Source organism: Equus caballus, chromosome 14 (assembly GCF_041296265.1).
Source record: "Equus caballus isolate H_3958 breed thoroughbred chromosome 14, TB-T2T, whole genome shotgun sequence".
Lineage (NCBI taxonomy): Eukaryota > Metazoa > Chordata > Mammalia > Perissodactyla > Equidae > Equus > Equus caballus.
This window is the reverse complement of record NC_091697.1, coordinates 82,528,127-82,551,008: the sequence shown is the minus strand read 5'-3', so window position 1 is coordinate 82,551,008 and position 22,882 is coordinate 82,528,127. Positions and strand designations below refer to the sequence as shown.

The following is a 22,882-nucleotide window of genomic DNA, read 5'->3' as shown; positions in this document are numbered from 1 at the left end:
GTGTCTCCCAGTCTCCCCCTCCCCACACACACCCACATTTGGGTTCTTGCATACATAGATTCAAAGAACGGAACAAAAACTGGCTTGTTCTGCTACCATGTACACAGAATGTTTCCTTTTGTTCTTAACCTGGTTGAACATTCAGTCTTATCCTTCATAAAGTTCAATTTATCTGCTGGTACCTAGGGGCTAGATATACCCGACTTTTAGGATAGATGGCTTATAAGCTAAACATATCTATCAGTTATTCGTCTTTCTCTGCACTTCAACTTTTTTCTCTCTGCTCAACTATACTGTCTGCAGCATTCACACTTAAACTGGGATCTTACACCTTAAAAACAATAGCAAAAACAACTCTTCCCTCATAGTTTCCTCCCTTTTTGGCTGTTATTTGCAATTGTCTATTTGGTAATGGCAATCTAGTTAATTAGCACCAACTCTATTACTGAGAAAAATAGAAAAGCTGAAATATATATAAATGCCTCTTTATATACATCAGAGAACTTGTAAGATAGTGAATAATGAGGCTAAAATCCAGCAGAAGATGAGCCCAACATGAGGGTTACTTCCATCTGAAGAAGCTGAGAAGCCAAGCAGAGTTTTCAACAGACTCATGGAGTTCAGATCCCATCAAGGATGCGGTCCTGATAAATCAGGCTCTGAGTTAGAAGCCTGAAGGATAACCCTGGGAATTAAGGTGAACGGTAAAAAGACCAACCCTCACAAAGACTGAAGTTTGCCTTACAATTATTTTAGGACTGATTAGATTAAGCCGACCTGGGACTAGTACCATATCCTTCTAACAGAAACAAAATTGCAGAAACGGCAGATGATTGAAACAGCCCTATAGGGGATCCTGATAAAGGATGGACTTTAGCATGACTATGAATAATATGTTCAAAAATAAAAGACAAGTTTAAGCATTTCAGCATAAACAGGAAACTATAAAAAAGAAGAATAAAATCATAATTATTGAAATGAAGAACTTTCTGCAGGCAATTTGCTATTAAACTAAACAATTAGAGGTATGTCAGAAGACTATACATGGAATAAAGCACAAACAGACAAGAAGAGTATCCCTTTGGATTTCTTTGTTTCTATTGAGAAGTTAGCAAACAGTCTTATTGTTACAATGAAAGCCAAAAGAAAATGGAAAGACATTCAAAATTCTGAAAGAAAACAACTACCCATTCTAGAATTCCATATCCAGTAAAAGAATTCTTTGAAGTATTAAGGACAGAGACAGATATTTGCCAATGATAACTGAAAAATTCATCACCAACAGACCTCCAACTAGTTTCTGCTGGAAGATGGAAAATGCTGCAAGGTTAAATGTTTGAAAATGCAGGAACAGGTGAATAGCAATAGAAAAGGTAGATTTGTGGGTAAATATAAACAAATATTTATGCATAAAAGAATAATAATATCTTTAAATAATTTAATAATATCAGTATAGAAATAAAATATATAACAACATAAACATATTACTTAGGAGAATGCCAAATTAGATGCTATAATGTCCATGAAATATTACAAGTACTAATTTATGTTCTACTCTAAGAAGTCTAAATGCATGCTGTGATATTTTTGATAATCACTGAAAGAACAGTAAAAGAATGAATATTACCAAGTTAAATGGAATCATAAAATTATTTAATTAATTAAAAGAAGGCAAAGAAGGTGAGGAAAAGAAATATAAAATAGAGAGAGAAATTGAAACCAAAAATAATGACAGTAAACTCGATTAAATCCATAATTACATTAACTATAAATGGACTAAATACTCTTCACTTACACTATTTCTGTAATCTCTTTCATAGACAAGCTTTTTAAAAGACTGGTCTACAAATGCTGTTCACACTTTTCCAATTAACATTAATGAACTGTTTCTTTCTCAACTCACTCTATATAACCCAGACTTCTCTTGCCAAAGTTTCCGATGACTTGCATAATGCCCAACCCAATGGATGTTTCCTAATACTCATCAGAGTCTGTCCTTTTAGCAATAGTGGGAAACACTGACCATTCTCCTTCATGAATTTTTTTTGCCTTGGCTCCATGACACATATTTTCCTGGGCTTTGTTCATACCTCTCTGGCCACCCCGTCTCAATCACCATTCCTATCCTCTCCTTCTCTGTCTACCCTTGGAGTTTAAGTTGAGGGCTCTCTTTTCATCTCATTTTATATTCTCTCTCTTAGCAAGCACACTAACTTCTGTGGCTTTAAATACTATATATATGCTATACTATAACATTTACAGTATATACAATACTATAAGTGCCATATATATATATCTCACAGTAATTCAAGTTGAACTACTGATCTTACCTTACCTTGCACCCTTGTAAACTTCTCTTTTGTCAGTAAAGGATATCTTATCCCACCAGTTACTTTTGCCAAAAACTTCAAAGTCATCCTTGATTGCCCCTGACCTCCCCTTTTTCTACTACATTTAATCCATCACCAAATTCTGCTGATTTTAGCTTTAAAATATGTCTGTATATCTGTCCACTTAACCTCATTATTCCCATCCTGGTAAAGACCACTATCTCCTCTTACTTAAACTATGGCATTAGTTTCCTAACTTGTATTTCCATTCCATTATTGTCTCCCTCCAATTTATTCTCCACATAATAGTCAGAAGGCTCTTTTGAAATTTCCTTTTCCTAAGACGTTTTGGTGGTACAATAGACATGTATATTGTAGTTAGAAGAACATCTAAAAACTCCTGTCATTGACTCAGGGCCCTGAGTTGCTGGCCTCCTGCCTACCTCTCTAGCCTGCCCCCTGCCTTCCCTGCCCCCTGTCCCCTTGCACTCTGGCTTAGCCACACTGGGCTTTCTCAGAGTTCCTCAAACTTGTCAAGATTTTTTCCAGCTCAGGGACTTCACACATGCAGTTTCTTCTACCTGGAGAATGCTCATCCCAACTTTCTTCCTAGCTAGCTATGTACAACTCTCAGGCCTCAGCTAAAAATGTTATATCCTCAAGAAGGAATTCATTACATACTCCTCCTTCTCCTAATTTATACCAGGTCTTCCATTTTACTCTTTTGCCAGTTGTCGACTTATTGCTTCTCAGCTCCAAATTCATCCCTCAATATATGCTCTGCAATAATGGATGTAATTTCTTTACAAAGCTCTCCTTTGCAGTAAGCATGCTGCTGTTAAGCTTTTTCAGTAGAGGGTGCTAGAGGAACATTTCAGGAGGAAGGGGTGCTCCTGCTCTTTCCATCTGCTCAGGGTGGGTCTGCAGTATGGGGGTGTGGACATCCGAGGGTGCACTGTTCCAGCCACACATCCAGAACACATTGTCTCTGGAGACCTTGCAGCCCTCGTGTAGCCTGGTGATCACCTTCCTGTGTGTGACCCCCTCCATATGGAAATCCTATGCTCTAGGTCTCCGGTCCACGCTGGGGCCCTGATTCCCTCTGCTCACCTTCTCTCTCCCCTAGGTTTGTGTCCTGCAGTTCTGACAACACCACCCTCCAGACAGAGCGTTCCAGACAGGGACACCTCCAGGCCTCCTGCCACACCAGCATCCCCACTCCTTTACACACCTTTGCACCAGCTACCAGCTTTGGTTCGTCTGTCCCATCTGTCCTTCTTGTCTGCCCTGTGACTGCAGACCGCCTCTGGCCCAGCAAACCAGTGAGCAGCTCCGCCATCCAGTGGATTCAACTACATTTCCCAAGGAGATCCAAACCCCCAGCCTTTGCGAGAGGTCCCGCTTTTAAGTTTGGCCTTCCTTGGGTACTTTCCCTTGGTACCATATAGAGTTTCCTTATAGTCTATAGTTATTCTTTCACTATAGTTGAGTAATTCTTTTTATTAAACTTTACTTGTTTAAATCACTATGTGATTGTATCTTTTGGTTGGATACAGACTGTTACAAATCTCTTCTTCCACCCCGTATTTTTACCTAGAGTACCAATCACAATTGCATATTTACTTGTGAATCTATTTCCTAATATCTGAATTTCTTAGTATCTCCTCTATGGAACTACAGGCATGAACAGGGCAGGCACCACGTCTGTTTTTTGTGTGCCCAGTGCTTAGCATAATGCATGGCTCATAAAAAAGCACTCAGTAAATATTTGTTGCATGAATGAATACTGTATGGTTGAGTTCATTTTCTGCTAATTTATTCTGTTATGTTCTTGTTATGCCCCCTTAACTCTTCTCAGTCAATGCTATCTATTCGAAAGATCAGACATCATGTATTCTGAATTTGTAGCACCACAAGGGGTCTGATTTTGGCCCTTTATAAACAAAACAAAGCTGTATTTTTGTATTCTACCATCTCCATGTTAAAATCTATTGTGGCAAGGATGGTCACAAATGCACAAACTTAGGATGGTTTTTTCTTAGCTCTGTCCAAACTTTCTAGAAGACCCACATTTGTTTTCCAAAGAGGACTCGAAGCTGTTCAAAAAAATCTGTTTTAATTCCAATCGCTATACCACCACACTTTTAATTTCTCCCATAAATTCTACCCCAGGATTCATACACTCAAATCCCTACAGGGCCTAGTGGGTAATTTAAAGACTGGGCTCAGTGTAAGGAAATGAGGAATAGTGGGGATGATGGCTAATTGGACAGCACATGCTTCACCGGAATGCATTTAATTAAAAAATTTATAAAAACATCACGCAAGCCAAACACAACATCTGCAGGCAGCACTAGTCCCATGATTGCCACCTGGCAAACCCAGACCTAAAACACTGGCTTCAGGAACCATTCTGCTTGTCGAGAACCACGAATCTTAAAATATGGGGTGCTCAGCTTAAGTTTGCTTTCTGTATTTGTTTTGCTGAGGAAGGCCATTAAAGAAAAGCTAGCATCTACTATTGGCACTATTTCACAAGAGGAAACAAAAATTATCACAAAAGGTAGGAAAGACACAATCTCAGGATAAAGAACCATCTATCCCATGAAAGAAAAATTGACACGCTTGCATTATTGTTTTTGTTTTTGTCTTCTGACTATAGATGGGAATAAACTTTGACATGGGACTTGCCCAGGTTACAGATCAGTTCCATCAGAATTACCGTCAAAGCTTAAAAAAGAACATACAGTTGCCGGGACCCCCTTAAAATGTAGGGGGGAGGGAGATGCTTCGCACATGTACTTTGGAAAGCTCTTCAGGGGCTTCTGAAGCATACACAGGATGGAAACTTCTGGTCTATTCCACTGTAATACTCAGAATACAGAGAACAAGGCTGGATCGTCATTTCTCATCCTGATTACAGAGAATCCTACTTTCCTGCACTGGAGGGAGACAAAGTTTTTTCAAAGTAGCTGCTCAGCTCACTTGCCACAAAAGGCAGACTCCTCTCAGTCTATGTCACAAATAAGTAATTCACAATCTAGGAATAGCTGTTGAACTAACAGCTCACACGCTCCCTAGAGGAGGGAGTCACTGCTGAGCTCCCACTAACTGTTGCTAGGGAATTTTTCAAGAGAAGTTGGAAATAGGGATTTCTACGTGAAATCTCTGAATTTTGTGATGTTTGCATCTGATTAAAAAAATTAAGCATTGTAAGACAACACTTCTGCTGGCCTGCAGGTTGGTGGCTTGAACCGCACACTAGAATCACCTGCAGGGCTTTCCCCAGATCCACGGGCCCAGGCCCCATCCTAGGTTTGGTGAACGAGAAACTTCTGGGAGGAGGACTGGATCTGCATATTTTGAGAACATTCCCCAGAAGATGCCAACCTTCACCTATAGTTAGAAATGACTGCTCTAATGAAATCTGGGAAATGAAACAAGGTATTCCAGGCAGCTTCTTGGGTGCTCTGTTTCAGAAGCCTGGCTAACACCAATCCTGTAACTAGGGCACAGTACCCGGACACGGTGCACAGAGAGATGTTAGCTGCACTCTGCCTTAGCCCACCTTGATTTCTCTAGGGTACTAGGGGTGCAGTCTGGTTCTTATTTTCTTGGCTTTGATGAGGAAGTATTCACAGAGGGTCTGAAAATAGGAATACACGAGACAGAAACTTATTCCAGCCTTGATTTATGCAGCAGCAGAGAAAATAAATTACAATGCTTTGAACCTCTGAAGGAGCAAAGGTTCTTTAAAAGTCACAGGAGAGAACACTGTCTCCAGCATCCTACAACATGGTACCTTATAAGACAAGACTTCAGTAATGGACCAACTGCACTTCTCACGGTTTCTTGTTCTTACCCACTCAAACCCTTTCCCCTCCCCTCAGTTTACCTTCTTATGTCTGTAATAGTGGAGGCAGCCATCATGCTTCAGCACAAACCACCTCTTCCTCCAACCCTTCACGAACCCGGAGTGAGTCCTCTTATGTAGGTAGCCACGGCAGGTGGGCCAAGGGGTATTGGGACAGCGACTGATGTCAGATCCCACCACCAGAGTCAAGATGTCTGGACCTAGAGGGATGAATTTGGAGTAGTTCAGTGGCTAAAAATCTTACAATCCACTGGGAGGACTGTTGCTTTTCAGAACAAATGGATGAAAAGGCGGTTATAGTTTTCAGAAATGGAATATATAAAATAGAATCCTACAATTGGAATCAGAGAGCTCCTTAATTCAACCCCTAATGTTGATGAGGAAACTGAAAGGGGAGGTAAGATGGCTTTTTTGAGGACCCATAGCCCATAAAGGTTTGAATCAGATGAGGGACCCAGGTGTTTTGACTTCTAGTGTGGAACTCTTTCTATTCAACCACATGGCCTTGTTGGGTCTGATCACAGAGGCCTCAAGTCTGTTCTTCCTCACTGTCTATAATAATGTCAAGCTCAATGTTTAACATATTTTGGTTTACATCCTAAGACGGCAGATAGTTTGGTTTTTCTATCTCACTTTTATTCAAGATAAGTAACCTCCTTGACCTGGATAATGGGAGGATATAAACCACTGCTGATACATCTTTCACCAATATTATCTCTGATCAAAATCAATTACAAAGCTTTGAACTTGGAAGTAGACAGAAATTCTAGGAGACCTGAGGCACAGATGTTTTTTATCCCTTTTTCTTGCATATCCAACTGAGTGCTGACGGTTTGACCCTCAGCTTCCAGGTGCCTGTCCTCTCTCTCTTAGAGAGCCTTCCTTGGGGCCTGGACTTCAGTGGTGTCCGCTTTCCTACAGGATCTGTATGGTGGAAATTGTCCCTGTCCCTGATAACATGAGGTCACTATTTACCAACTGTGCTTTGATGCTGCCAGCATGGACACAGACTTTCATCACATGCCTATCTCTTGATGCCTCAGAAAATTCTCTGAATGTCACTCAGACAGACAGCAACCCTGACATGCTTTGAAGATAGCAAATGGGGTATGACTTCATTTACAATTCCTCTGAGAGGGAGGCCACATCCCTGAAGGGGAACATTTGGCCTTGGCAGCACTGACTTCATCATGATGTCTGACATTGAGATTACCAATCTGTTTAGAGCTGTCTATGGAAATGGGGGTCAGTGAGGAGACTCCTCTTATATAAATGACAAGTTCCAACCCAGGGGATCATCCCTGGCTGAGCCACATGGCACCGAAAATAAAGATTTGTCCCAGAAAGGCTGACACAGTCTTAACTTTAGCAGCATGCAAAGCACCTTGGTAATTAAATAACTCTGTGTGTCAAGATAATTCTTCATTGCCATGTAAATACATTTTAATTTATTAAACTGCCCTTAAGCTCCTGTCAAAAACACATCCAGAAAAATTAGAAGAAGCTCTCCAGATTGACTGGGAACCCACAAATGTCTTTGTCTTTGGACTTCAGTCCCCAAAGAACTGCACTCTGGACTAATAAGCATAGTTGACACATCTGCCAATTTATTTATGTACTGCTGCAGTGGGCTGCCCCTTGAGGTCATTTTCCTCTTGCTTACACAGACTGCATATGGGTTTCTCTGATACTGATCAGGCAAAGCTTGAGTTTCAGCCAGTCATAAACATAACTTGGTGAACCAAAAAATTCTCTCTGGGGCAGGGATGCAGATGGTCCTGCTGCAGGATGATGTCATCATATCAAAGGCAAGTTTTTCACATTCAGAGTTAGGACATGATCCTGATGCATGGGGGGTTGCTGAGTTCCAAACAGCTGTTGGGTGCTGTGGTTTGATACTCTTTGCAGGTCCTATCAGGAGCCAGGAGGACCTGGGCTTGACATTCACAGAGACTTTAGGTTATTCACATAGTCATTGCAATTTGTGCACGTGTGTTAAAAGAATTAAATGTTAAGTACAAACAAGTAAATCCTCTAGTTTCTTTATGATTTATCTATAAATTTACTGGGAACTTAAAAATTTGGAAATGTCCTAGTTCAGTGCTTCTCGAACTAAACGTAGATGCAAATCACCTGGTGGATTTGTCAAATTGCATCTCTTCATTCATTGGGGCTGGGATGAGGCCTGAGAGTCTATGGCTGTAACAAGCTCTCAGGTGAGGCTGGACCACAATTTGATTGGTAGGTCCCCAGGCATCTCTCAGTTGCCGAGAGGCCCCGCTTAGGAGAACGGCCTTTGTCACCAACCACCATGCTTCTTCCTTTCCTTGACTATGATTTAGTTTCCCCTGTATGTTTTCAATTTCAGCCCCAATATTTTGCAACAACAAAATTATTAGCTTTCCCCTAACTTACTTTTTTCTCTAAGTATTACCCCACCTGGGAGAAAGGAAATATAATATTGTTTTCCTCTACTGGACATCCTAGAAATCTTGTTTACTTTTGAGGATGGGCAGGATGAAGGATGTAGGAAAACAAATGGCTACAGCCTGGGGTGAAAGAGTCAAGAGAACTATTAGTTTCACGTGAAAGAGTTTGAAAACCCATGTCTTCAGCAAATCCAGTTCTTTGGCGACAATGCCCTCAAAAAGAAAAGCTCTCCAGCCAACTCTTCTTCCCCAGCACTTTGGCCTAGAGTTTTGAAAGTAACCACTTGTGGGCGAGGTTATTTACAGCTACAGGAGAGAGAAAAATGATTTCTTTTTTCTAATTCACACTTTATCTTTGGATCACTGTCTTCTTATTATGCCACCAATCTTAAGCTGTGTCAGAGTCGCACCTCTGCTGTCAGACAAACTCCAGCACCCTTGCAGGCGTGGAAGAGAAATGTGCGAGACAAGCGCTGTCCCTGTGGGCTGCGCGGTGGGCTGGCTCTGCCTTCAGCTGCCAGGCCCTGGACTCCAGAGGCATTCCTGCGCTTGCTTTTCCTAAAGCCTGCTCTTAGTGAAACAAAGGAGCCCTAAGGGACCCAGAGGACCTCCAGGCTGATTAAACTTTATTATTTTCCTTTCCTTCTTTTCAGCATTGTTACTTGATGATTAAATCTTCTATTTGCGTCTGCAAGTAACTAGCTCTATGAAAGCCCAAACCAGAAAGTATGAGGGACTGAATTAAATAAAGATTCGCATGGAGCCATTGCCATTCCCAATGTGATACCGAATGCTTTTTTAACTCTCCTGTTTTGGTTTTCCCATCGGCAAGATTCAGGTAATTTGTACAGGTGTGTGTGATTAGTATTTTGGAACAGCATTATTATTCAATTATTTTTTATTTTAGATTATAATGTCTTATCCTACATTCTAGAATATATATTAATACATTATTCTATTGTTATTATTGAATAGAATTATTATTTCAATAGAATTATTGAACACTTGACCTTGTAACTTACGGTGGATCCCCTCTAATGCTAGTCTAGGGAGATATGACAATCCCCGTGCTGGAAGCTAACAAAACAGACTTCTAATCTTAGGGTTGGAACCTTTGGCCACGCCTCCAAGAGGCTGGGCTGTATACTGCTGCTGGGCTGGCTGTGAAAGAATCACTGGGAAGAGGTGACTAAAATTACAAATGTGCATGCCATGACCAGGAATTCTGTATTTAAGAGTTTCTCAGGTGAGTCTAACATATAGTTAGATTTAGATTTAATGTTTCGCGAAAAGTGATTTGATGTTTATAAATGTAAGTCAGCAAAGTAGCAACCAGTAAAATCATAGGTATTTACCAAAGTTTAAAATACATGACAAAGAAACTGTACAGAAATATATAGTGGTCAAAAAGATCTCGGACTTTTAAGAAGGTTGTGCAAACAGATATAAGAGGTAAGCAGAAATATTTAGAGTTTTAAATGAGCTCTTAATAGATATTTTGTAAATATATATTTCAAGACCTCCATATATCATATGAATTTAACAAAAGGCTCTGTCAGGAGTTTCATGATTATTGCTTTCTTCAGACAAGTTGGTGACATCCTCTCCCAAAGAGAACCCCCGAAAGTTTGTTTCAAATTCTACACATTCCAGAAATACCCTGATCAATTTATAGGCTTGCTAACAAAATCAAATCTGTAAAGCACTACATAAAAATTAAATTATTCCTGTTATTTCTTCCTTTTTCTCGTCCTCTTTTTTTTTAATTACTTTTTCTCTCCAAATCCCCCCAGTACGTAGTTGTACTTTTTTTTTTTTAAGTTCTGGGTCCTTCTACTTGTGGCATGTGGGACGCTGCCTCAACATGGCCTAATGAGCGGTGCCATGTCTGTGCCTAGGATCTGTACCCGCGAAACCCTGGGCCAAGAACTTAACCACTCGGCCATGGGGCTGGCCCCTCTCTTCCTCATCTTTAGTTTCATGGTCTTGTATGTTCTTCTCAAACACCCACTACTTCTCAGTAATCCTGTTCTGTTTTTGTTATTGCTTTCCTTCACCATTATCACCTATAAATTTCAGAATGTGGATGGAGCTAAAATCGTTTATGGGCAAGTCTCCATTCAGGAGGCGATGGTCTATTGCTCTTGAACTAGGTGCAGACTTCCGAGCCCATTGTAACACTCAGGTCGTGGCACCTGATTGTCTCTGCTGTGCAGCCCCCTTTTGTTTTGTTTTGTTATACTTTATTTTCTCCCTCCATTCCTGATTCTCCTCACACATTCTGCTCCCCACAATAGACACTCACAGAATGTGTCTGAAATAGGACTGTGGGTATCCTCTTTTGTGTATGTCTTTTTATTTTATATAAGTAGTCTGATGCTAAGATCTTGTTCTATTTCAGTCTGTTTTTAATGCAAAACCATGTGTTTTAGGATCTATCCATGGTGCTGGCTAAATGCACATCTCATACATTGTTTCAAAGTGAGGCACAGAAGTCCAGAGTATGCATCCATCACTGGTTTACTTATCCATTCCCCTAGTGGTGGTCACCCAGACTACCTCTAACTACTCTACCACACAGAACACTGCAGCAGACGTCCTTGTATACATCATCTCAGCAGTTTCTTTGGGTTTATTTGCCCAGAAGTGCAATTGCTAGGACAAAGGATTTATAGGTATTTCACTAGATGTTGGCAGACTGCTCTCTGAAATGCCTATAGCCCAACACGCCTGAATGAGGATTCTCATTCTTCCATACCCTTACCAAAGATGGCTATAATATGACTTCTACTTTTTTTCCTAATCTGGTGGATCTAAAGAGTCATCTCATTAATTTGCATTTCTCTGATCAGTAACAAAGTTATTCTCCTACAATTTCTTTTTTTGACATTATGTTTTTAACTTAAAAATTGAGGTCTTTAATACATTTCAAGTCCACTTTTGTATATAGTAATAAAGTACAAGGCATAATGTATGAAGATATGAATCCACCCAACTTATAGTTCTCTACAGAATGATGTACTGGGGGCCAGCCCCATGGCCTAGTGGTAAAGTTCGGTGAGCTCTGCTTCAGCAGCCCAGGTTCAGTTCCTGGGTGTGGACCTATACCACTTGTCAGCAGCCAAGCTGTGGTGGCAACCCACATACAAAATAGAGAAAGATTGGCATGGATGTCAGCTCAGGGTGAATCTTCCTCAAGCAAAAAAGAGGAAGACTGACAATAGGTGTTAGCTCACGGTGAAAATTCCCCAGCCAAAAAAAAACGATGTACTAAAATTCTGTCCTTTCCCTATTGTTTTGTGGTGCTACCTTTGTCATACAGAAAGATTTAATAAATATTTGAGTGTGTTTCTGAGCTTTCTAATCCATTCCATTCTGCTGGCCTATTTCAGTGACAACACCATACTTTTTATTTAGTATTATTATGGTTTTGTAATATACCTTAATATCTGGTATGCAAGTTCCTTTGTCATTGCTTGCCCTGTTCATAAATGATGTAGCTATCTGTAGAAATTTATTCTTCTACATATATTTGAGGATAAGTTTGACAAGCTAGTCAAACATTTTTAATAAAATTTCATTGAAGATTTCTTGAATTTTTAGATTAATTTTGGGAGAATTAAGATCTTTTCCACCCATAAAGATACTATATATCTCCAGTTATTTAGGTCTTCTTTTATATACTTTGGTCAAGTTGTAAATATTTTTTCATGAAGTTCTGGTACATTCTTTGTTATATTAATTCTTTTCTACCTTATAGTTTTGTTGCTATTGTTAATCATATATTAGTTTCATTTTATTTTCTTCATGGTTATTACTGGTATAGGGGAATAGTACTGATTTTTATAAGGAGATATCGGTTTGGTCATTCTTTCTCTAATTAGTTCTGAGCTCTGGCCTATTGATTTTGTTATAAACATATAATCTGCAAATAATAATATACCTTTATTTCTCTGTCTTGTGTTATTGGATCAGTCAGGACTTTTGATATTATGATAAATAGTGGTTGTTAAAATTGGCATTATTCTTCTCAAACTCAAAAAAAATGTGTCCAAAGTTTTTCTATTAAATGTTTTGTTGTTGTTGTGTATATATTTTTATATACTTTTCTCTTTTCATAGTTAAGCTTTTGGTAGATAGCCTTTATCAAGTCATGAAAAGAAACTTCTAGTCCTACTATTTAGGGATAGTTCAATATATATTTATTGAACTTTATTACATGATTTTTTGTTCTATTGAGATAGTCATGATTTTTTTTTTAGTTCCTTAATGTGATGAACTGTATTAAAATATTTTCTTATAATAAGCCATCTTTATTTAAGGATAAACCCTACTTTATTATGCTGCATTGCATGTAATATTAATAAACAATTTGACTCAAGTATCTACTATTTTTTCTTAGAATTTGTGCATCTATACACTCATAAGTAAAATGGACATATTTTATTTTTCATAATATATTTATTTGGCTCTAGAAGCAATGTTACAGTAACCTCATCAAATGAGATGAGAAGCAGTCACTCTTTCCTATTTTCTGGAAAAACTCTACAGAATAGGGAATTATTTATTCTTTGAAGGTAGGATAAATTTCATCCATAAAAGTGACTGGCATCCTGGGCTTTTGCATGGGGGATGGAGTGGGGATGGAAACGGGGAGAGGTGAGGTGGTCTCTTTGTTTACTCTATAAATATCTTTATTATAGTCTGTACAAATTTTCCATTTATTCTTGCACTAATTTTGGCACTTTAGATGCTTTTGGAAAATTTTCTTAGTTACCTAGTTTTCAAATTTATTGTTATATACTTGTTCAAAGTAGTTTTTATTATTTCTAAAACTCCTTATGTTTTTCGATTTTTATTATTTCCTTTTTTTATTCTCCATTTTGTTTATTTGCATCTTCTTTTTCTTTTCATTATTTCTCGATTAGTCTTAGAGATGTGCAGGAGATTAAGCCGGAGGAAGGAATGACTGACTTCCTAATCCAGCAGGGCTCAAGGGCTACCCAAGGTTTCCCACTGACTGTCCAAAGCAGGCGCTGCCCTTTGTCTAGCTTTCAGTGGTGATGGGGTTAGGAATTGGCCACCCAGGGCCATCTGGGTAAAGAAAACACTAAGAAGCAGTCCCTCAGCCATTCCCTACATGAGACGCTCAGCACTTTTCTGCTATTGGTTAGTTTCCACCCCTCCGAACATACACAGGTACCAAAGTTTCCCCCAAAGACCTTACTGTCCTTACTTTAGAGCCTCAGATCTATAATTCGTCTTTGTGCTTCTGAGGCATCTCCACTGTTGGTCTGAAAAGGATCGGCAAAGACACAGGGAGGTTCCCCGAGGGTCAGGGTCTTCTTGGGAGGGGAGGCCAAGGTGGCAACCAGCAGTGGTGGAACCCAGATTATAACAGCAGATAAAGCCATTCTACAAATACCTGCCAGGAACAGCACAAGCTAGGGTGTTGCATTTAGCTCTTCTCTCAGTATCAACGTTAGTTCATCATCTTTTGAAAATCCAAAAACCCTCCATTCAGGTTTTAGAGATGTTTTCTGCTTTCCATTAACTGATATAGTGAGGCTGAATGGTTTGGTATTTTAAAGAACATTAAGCTTCTTGGGGACAAATAAAAGAAGTCTTAAGAGTGGAGTATTACTAAAATCAGGTTCTATTTAACTCAAAAAATTGGAAAAATGATAATTTGTGAGAAAAAAATCTAGGAACAGCTAAAACCAAAAGGGGTAAAATTCTCTTATTGTATGAGATACTCCCAATTCATTAGCATACTCATCACCATACTACATTTATTGCTCATCTGTACTGCACATAAGATACGTATTTGTGTAGGTCTTGGAAGCAGTTGCTGCACATGCTAACTGACAGCGTCCTTGGGTTCCTGGTGCACCTAGTACATGACAAGTCCTACAGAGCAGCCATCCACTAAGCCAAATTCTACCTCAAAAAGGTCCAGAATAGCTTATCAGGGCACAAGCTTTGTTAGTGGTGTGCACTAGAGAAGTCTCTCCCTACGGCTAACTCCCAAGCAGAATGACATCATGAGAAAGGGTAAGTAACACTTATTGCTCAGCGAGTTATACTTAAGGGACATGTGGACATGTGTCCTATTCCAAATGCATACACTTTAATATCTCATTGCCTGATAAAATACTTCAGGGGCATGGAGATATGCATACAGCCTTCAGGAAGCCAGGAATAGGACACCTCCCTGAGTAATCCCACCATAGAACACAGCATTTACCAGCTGTATATTTTTGGGTCTGTGGGGAGATAAGGATTTGTAACATGGTGCCAAAAAAAGTAACTTGTTTTGCAGAGAGGAAGGTGGTATTAACCTTCCACAAAGTTTAATACGAGTGGATTCAAGGGTACAGGGCATGTATTATTATTGTTCTCTTAGTGGTTCCATCTGTGTTAGAATCGCTTTTAGGGCAGGCCTCAAGTGGCCCTTGGAGAATCTGTAGATACTTTAGATTTGTGATTTCTTTATTTCTCTCTCTTTTTTAACATTAAAACCCTGAGGCTCTTAACTTTAAAAACTGATGGAAGGAAAGAAAAGAAAAAAGGAAGGAAGAAAGGAAGAGAGGAAGGAAGGAAGAGAAATAGTAAATGAATTCTTGTAATGAGAATGTCTTCACAATGATTTTTTTTTTTTGAGGAAGATTAGCCCTGAGCTAACATCTGCCACCAATCCTCCTCTTTTTGCTGAGGAAGACTGGCCCTGAGTTAACATCCATGCCCATCCTCCTCTACCTTATATGTGGGATGCCTGCCACAGCATGGCTTGACAAGCGGTATGCAGGTCCGCACCTGGGATCCGAACTGGCGGACCCTGGGTCGCCAAAGAGGAACATGCAAACTTAACTGCTGCACCACTGGGCTGGCCCCTACAATGACATTTTTTGTGGCAAGGAGTTTAAGGAAATATTATAGTAATAGATAGATCATGTTTTGCTTACTGCCATTTTCTGGTTTCCTTTTTTTTTTTTTTTTTTTTTTTTTTAGGAAGATTAGCCCTGAGCTAACATTTGCTGCCAATCCTCCTCTTTTAGCTGAAGAAGACTGGTCCTGAGCTAACATCAGTGCCCATCTTCCTCTACTTTATATGTGGGACGCCTACCACAGCATGGCTTTTGCCAAGTGGTGCCATGTCCGCACCTGGGATTTGAATTGGCGAAGCCTGGGCTGTGGAAGCAGATGTGTGCACGTAACCACTGTGCCACCGGACCGGCCCCTGGTTTCACTTTTGTGGCTGGCCATCGATACAGAAAGATCATGGGACAGAAGTGTGATTTAATTCCTGTGGAAAATCATTTGATGACAAGGCATTAAAGGGAGCTGCTGAGAGAAGTGCAGTTATACCCATTTTGCAGCTACCTCCTGCTCACATTTGAACCCCCTGGTTTATTGCGGTTCTGTGCTCCTTCGGATTAACTCTGGACTTTGTACCCAGTCCACCTACCTTTCCTTGCAAGCTGCACAGCTTCTGCATGCTCCGCACTGGTGACTTCGGTGCCATTGACAGCCAGCACCACGTCTCCAATCTGGAGCCCGGCTTCCTCAGCAGCGCTGTCTGTAAGTAGACAGACAAGGGTCTCATTGAGGAGGGGTCCCAAATTGAGTGCCCTGCTGTTTGTCCTCTTTTTAAAAGGCTCTTTCTCTAAAGGGCCTTTCTTTCCAACTTTCGACAATTGCCTATGTCATTAATAAGAAGGAAAATGCTGTCCTCGCAGCCTCCTTTTCATTTCCAGGACGGAGTTTCTTTGCACATTCAGCCAGGCATCTGCGTGGCCTCTTTGCAATATAATAGCAAGGCTGCTCAGAAACTCAATCTATTCAACCACCAGAAGGGTGAACTGCTAGTTCTCATTCCTTCATTGCTGCTAGGTCTCTTTGTAACCCTGAGAAAATCACTTAACCTCAATATCTTCATCTATGAAAAGGAGGGTGGGGGCAGAACTTCTCTGCAGGATTGTTGAGGGAACAAGTAATTGAAATACTTATGAAGTTGTGGCAAAAACAGATCTTGGAGTAGCAAGAGAAAAAAGAAATAAAGAGCTGCTTTTACTTTCATTGTATAGGCTCCTTTCTGAGCCATCTCAGAAAGAAAACCAAAAATAGCCTAAGCCTTAGGATTTAGGCTTTAGAGGGTGGGGAGGACCTCTCCAGAGGCTATTTATTTTATCCCCTGGTTTTCTAGCATCTGCACTTACTGTAACATACCTAATATCTACTAGGGGTAAAAAAGGACCTAATATAAGGCATTTCAAGTTTAATTCATTTTTAATAAGGTCTCCCAAATATTAGACCAAGATTATTTCTGCAGCAGCTTAAATCTATTTTTTCTTTTTCACTTTAGTTTAAACCTGTTTCCTGTGCTGTAGACTCAGTGCTGGGTGCATATGTAGTATTCATGGACGTGCAGAGTATTATGCAGCAATATTAGGCTGTCATTATTTAGTAGCAATATTAGGCCGTCATTATCTAGAATGCCATAAATCTGCTCAAGACTTTTGATCTTAAAGTATGACTCAATTGGTGAGGCAACATGACTTTGAATATTTTTAGTAATGACCACTTTTATCTAAGTCTGTTTATAATGGTAAGGCAGGTCTTCTCTGCTTAGATAAGCAGCAATCAATCAATGTAGAAAGGTAAGTGAAGAGTAATGTTTGATATTTCCAATCATTACATAATATCATCATTGTAATGAATTAAAGTCTCATGGTATGTTTGGTCATTTGAATGAATTGCTCCTAGTCTTAAAGGACTCAAAGGACTTGCTTATATCAATACTTTCTGAATCAAATCCCAAAATGACAATATAGGTTGAGACAACTTTTTATCAATTTTTATATACCCTATGTTTATGAAGTATTAGTCTTATATATAGCAGTCTTCCATTAAGTACATATTGAATGAATGAATGAATGACCCCAAAAATTATAGCTTGAAGGAGCTTAGAATTCCATTGGGGAAGAAAAGACATGCACAATCAAAAAGACATGCACTGTATTTGCAATATAGTGAGTGGCAAATGTAAAATAAATAACAAAGACAATAGGTTTTGTGAAATTTCAGAAAAGGGAAGTCTCACTCCCATTTGGAGTGTCTAAGAAATGCTTTCCAGAGGACATGGAATTTGGTCTGACCTTGAGGAATAAATAGATTCCCCATAGTGGGGAGTAACGAGGAGGGCAGAGTGGCAGACTGTTGGGTGTTGTTCACAAACCCAGTTCCTCTTCTATCTGGGCTCACAGTTGGACAGGTTTTCTCAGACTTTCTTGCAGTTGGGTAGGCAATGTGATTGAGTTCTAGCCATTGGAATGTGGATAGAAGTGATGTATGCCACTTCCAGGCCCGGCCCATAAAAACATCCCATGGACCACACTTCATACTCTTCTCATCTGCCTGCCAGATGCAGATGACTTTCAAGGCTGTATGGGATGATATGCTCAAGAAAAAATAAGCCTAAGTTGTGAAACGTTATGACAGACAAAGCCACACTCCAACCAAGAACATCCATGTTGGACTATTAACCTGAGTGATCAATGAGCTTTCACTGTCTTAACCCATTAAAATATTTTTGTTATCACAGCCAGCATAACCTCAAACAATCAGCAAGCCAAGAAAGAAAAGTTTTCCGAACAAGGTACACAAGCAGAACGTTTTAAGACATGCCAAAAAGTGACTCAGATCAACTAGAGCAGAGGTTGTGGGTAGGTAGGGTGAGCATAGAGGATAAGGTTGGAAAGATAGCCAGTATGTAAAGGGTCTTGAATACGAAGGTGAGGAATTTGATCCTTACAATAGAGAGTCATTAAAACTTTGTGAGTAGAAAATAGATATGCAGTGGTTTTCAGAAGATTAATTTAGAATAGAGAAAGATTAAGTTAAGTAGATCAACAAGGATATTATCAAAATTAATAGACGCCTGCAATATGACTCTGGAAACAGGAACTGGAAATGAATGGAAGGTATAAAATGCTGTCCTAGGACCTAAAACATTTCACTGCACTCACATGCATTTCTGCCTTTCTATCCCTAAGGGACTATAAGCACCTCATGGGCACGTAGAATTTATTTATTTATTTAGGTATTTCCCATGCCAGCTACAATGTCTGGCACATGGTAGAGGCTAAAAAAGTTGCTGCACGTGTGTTTGGTTTTTGACAACCATGGAAGAAAACATTGAAAGAGTTCATTGGGCTGATGGAAAAATATCTTTGAAATCTGGGATATGAGATGGGCCTGAGAAATGGATTCAGAATTTATAACCAAAGGGACAAGTGTAAGGGGAGAAATGTAGAGCATAGAGGACAAACTCTTGAATTATAACTACCTTTAGAGACAGAAAGGAAAAGAGGAGCCCAAAGGAAACATATAGATCACAGGGAGCATGAAATCAAGAGTATGGTAAGGTCAGTGAAGGCAAGAGAGGAATTTCAATATGAAGAGTTAGTCAACAGTTCTATAGTGAGACCACAGAAAAACCGTAACAATAACATTTTAAATCCTTGTCTATTCAAGAAATCAAGAAGAGCAAGAATAGAGGGAAAGTGAGTAAATCTGGAGATGGGAAAGTAAATGATAACTAAAGGATTGTAAGTGGTGTGATGGAAGTGGAAGAGAAATGCTTAAGCTATTTGTGCCAATCAATACATGCTACATGATTGACTAGAAAAAGTCATGAACTACTATAATCAAAGGTATGAGTGTCTGATAACAAGTCTTTTCTCCCAAGTAAACATTGTCTTTAAACAATTTTTGACTTAAAGGAACTACAATATGGAAATAATTCATTTTTAATACCTTTATTGAGATATAATTCACACATCATATATTTCACGCATTTAAAGTGTATAATTAAATGGTTTTTAGTACATTAACTGGTGCAACCATCACCGCAATCTAATTTTAGGACATTTTTGTTACCCCAGGAAGAAACTCCATAACCAGTGGCACTCTCTATTTCCCAACCCCTCAGCTCTAGGTAACCATTAACCTATTTTCTGTCTCTATGGACTCGCCTATAGTGAACATTGCATATGTATGAAATCATACAATATGTGATCCTTTGTGTTTCGCTTCATTCACTTAGCAAAATATTTTCAAGATTCATCCACATTGTAGCATGTACTACATTCCTTTAAATTGCCAAATACACATTTTATTGTAAGGATATAGTACATTTTGTTTATCCATTCATTAGTGGATGGGAATTTGCGTTGCTTCCACTTTTTGGACAAATAATGCTGCCATGAAAATTTATGTACAAGTGTTTTTGTGGACATATGTTTTTATTTGTCTTTAGTATATACCTGGGAGTGGAATTGCTGAGTCAAATGGGAAGTCCATGTTTCACTTTTTGAGGAATGGTCAGACTGTTTTCCAAAGTAGCTACACCATTTTACACTCCCATCAGCAACGCATGAATGTCCTGGATTTCTCCAAATTCTTGCCAGTATTTGTTGTTTCTGACTTTTTGGTTGCAGCCATCCTTGTGGGTATGGAGTGGTATCTCATTGTGGTTTTCATTTGCATTTCTCTGATGACTGCTGAAGTTGAACTTTTTTTTATGTGCTTATTGGCTCTTTGTGTATCTTCTTTGGAAAAATGTCTACTCAAATCCTTTGCTCATTTAAAGTTGAGTTATTTATCTTTGTATGATTGAGTTATGAAAGTGAAAATGATTCTTGTTTGTAGAGGGATTCTTTCTGTAGTGTAACCCTTCTTGATAGTCCATTTTTTTGGTTTTAGCTTTAATTACAGAGGGTACTCACTACATTCCTCTATTTTGTAATGCAACTTACAAATGTTCCCTTTATCTGCTGATTACAGTGGGAGTTTGAGGCATTAGGACTTCTTGGAGGAGGCAGATATTTCAAGGTGACCCTGAAATATACCACACAGACAGTTGCCCTTCTGGAGACTGCTCTTGGGAGCAGATGGAAGTGTTATGTGCTACATTGTACAGGAAAGATTGAGGTGGTAGGAAAACAAGACCATGATTTTTTAAGTTGTTTCCTCAAAATGATACTTGACTGCACAGTTCTGTGTTTATTATAAAGAGCTGAATGCTGAGCTACTCCATCCTTTCACGCATATTTACATATAATGCAGAATCTGAAAACCTTATAATTAAAAAAGGGTCCTTTTCATTTTAAAAGAATTATACTATAACAGTAGCATTTTAAATTCTAGAGCTTCCAGAAAGATGGGTCTGTCCATAATTTCCTCTATGGCTTGCCCTTCCCTAAATGTATAGTTTTCTTTTCAAGTTTGCTTGGTATCAAAGTTGGAACATCTGTTTCTTTTGTATATGCCAACAGATCTCACAAGCATTTAGACTTTCATAGAAAATGTTCATGCAAATGTCAGCCGGGTGTGGGCAATTAGTTATGTAAGCTACAAGCAAGCTCCCTCTCTGTATACTTATGGATAATCATTTCCATCCCACCTACAGGTCTCCCTGCTTTATCTTTTTATCTCCAGTGTGTAATTAAGCCTCTCTAGTGCATCCAGAACAATGTTTCGTGGTGTGAATGAGATTCTCAGAAGTGCTGAAAATATATGTAATTTTAAAGTCCCTCAACCCCTCATTTAGTAGATTTGACCAGACAATGGATTTCAGAGGTTGCTCTTCAGCATTGAGGAATACATTTAAAAAAAAGAGAAGTAGACTCAGCAGCTACATGAATCTCTGCCAGGGCAGCACTTTCTGATGTTGAATAAAATCCTAGGTTAACTATGTATTGTACCATTTCTGCAACAGTAGAGATGCTTCAGCTTTTCCTATTACAAAACCTCAGGGCCTCCTAGATACAAAGTCATTTGCAATGGGAACATTTTGATTTGTTTCACATTTGAATAGATGAGATACAGTTAACTATCTCAGTGGAATAGTTGCAAAGGTATCAGAAATTAAAGAAATCATAACATTTTATTCAACTGCATTTAGTTACTCAATCTAGAAAGAGAGGCATGAAAAGTGTGTCAAGGTTTTGGATATTCTGCAAAAATCTGCTGAATTTATAAAGTCAGTTCTGTTTGATTTTTAAAGGGTAGTCATTTTTATTTTTCTCACGAATTCTTGTATTTCTTTGTTTAAGACCAATCTTATGAAGTCAGAGGTAGAAAGAGGAGACTAGGGAAACGGGAAAGAGGACAGGGAGAGAGAAAATAGAGAGAGGAGGAGAGGGGAGAGGAGAAAGTGCAGTGGGAAGGTGTGAAAAATCCATGAATACATTCCCCATGAATAAACATTTATTTCCTTAAAGCCAGATGTCTTTTAAAAACGTAACAAAAAAGTCAGAAGCCACTTTATGATAACAAGTGGCCTGTCTGTGTGTCTATACAGAAATAACTAAGCCCACAATTGCTTTTTGTTCATGTTAATTTGAAGAACACTAGAGGCCAAGTAAGATTGATGCTGGACAAAATCTGCAATCTTTCTCTTTTGTCACCTGATTTCTATTGCCACCTTCCTCTTCTGTTCTTTCCCTACTTGTTTGGGGTCCACTCTTGTACCCTCAAATCCCACCAACATTTGGGTAAACTCTCCCTCTTTCCTAAACCCAATTAAGGGAATTATTTGCTTAAGAGTCATTTACATATTTGATTAGCTGATTAAACTGTAATTGAAATTATTCACATCAAAGTAAAAATATATCCAAGCATTTACATTTTAATATCTAATTATAGAATAAAAGGCTTTTTCCCTGGAGGAAAGAATTTTCAGCTTAATAACTTGGTCCTTTGCTTCCTTATAAATCTTTTAGAATTGAAATTTTTTTTACCAAAAAAACCCCAAAAACAAACCCAAAACCAACTAGTCTACTAGAATTTTAATTAGGATTACATCTATAAATCAATTTAAGGAAGATTTGACATCTTTAAATATTAAGATTTACAAATGACGCACATGTTTTTCCTGTCGTTAATTTAGGTATTCTTTAATTTCTTTCTATATTTTGTCATTTTCAAAGTAGTATTCATCATATCTTTATTAGAATAATTCCTAACAATTTGCTTTTTTTTTTTCCTTCCCAAGGCCTTTCTGTTCCATATCCTAAGTGGAAATCTTAGATCTACACTGCTCAGATATACCTTCAAGAGAAGCTGCTGTGAGGATTGCAATAGAGTGAAAGCCTTCAACTGCCACACTTTATGATCATCTCACCTCAGATTGAGGCTACATTCTCCCCATGAAGTCACTGCTTCCAGCCAGTGACTGGATTTGG

At 38.9% G+C, this 22,882-nt stretch overlaps 1 protein-coding gene across 1 annotated transcript in view; it reads right to left on the bottom strand.

The window, feature by feature from the left end:
• Positions 1-16,393, bottom strand: part of LOC138917500 (interactor protein for cytohesin exchange factors 1-like) — a 61,243-nt gene extending 44,850 nt beyond the window's left edge. Inside the window, exons 1-2 of the mRNA XM_070234483.1 lie at positions 16,102-16,393; positions 6,226-6,404 (exon numbers count right to left, since the gene is read on the bottom strand). The gene's annotated coding sequence lies outside the window, so the exon portion shown is untranslated. The remainder of the gene's footprint in view (positions 1-6,225; positions 6,405-16,101) is intronic.
• Between the last annotated feature and the right edge of the window lie 6,489 nt (positions 16,394-22,882).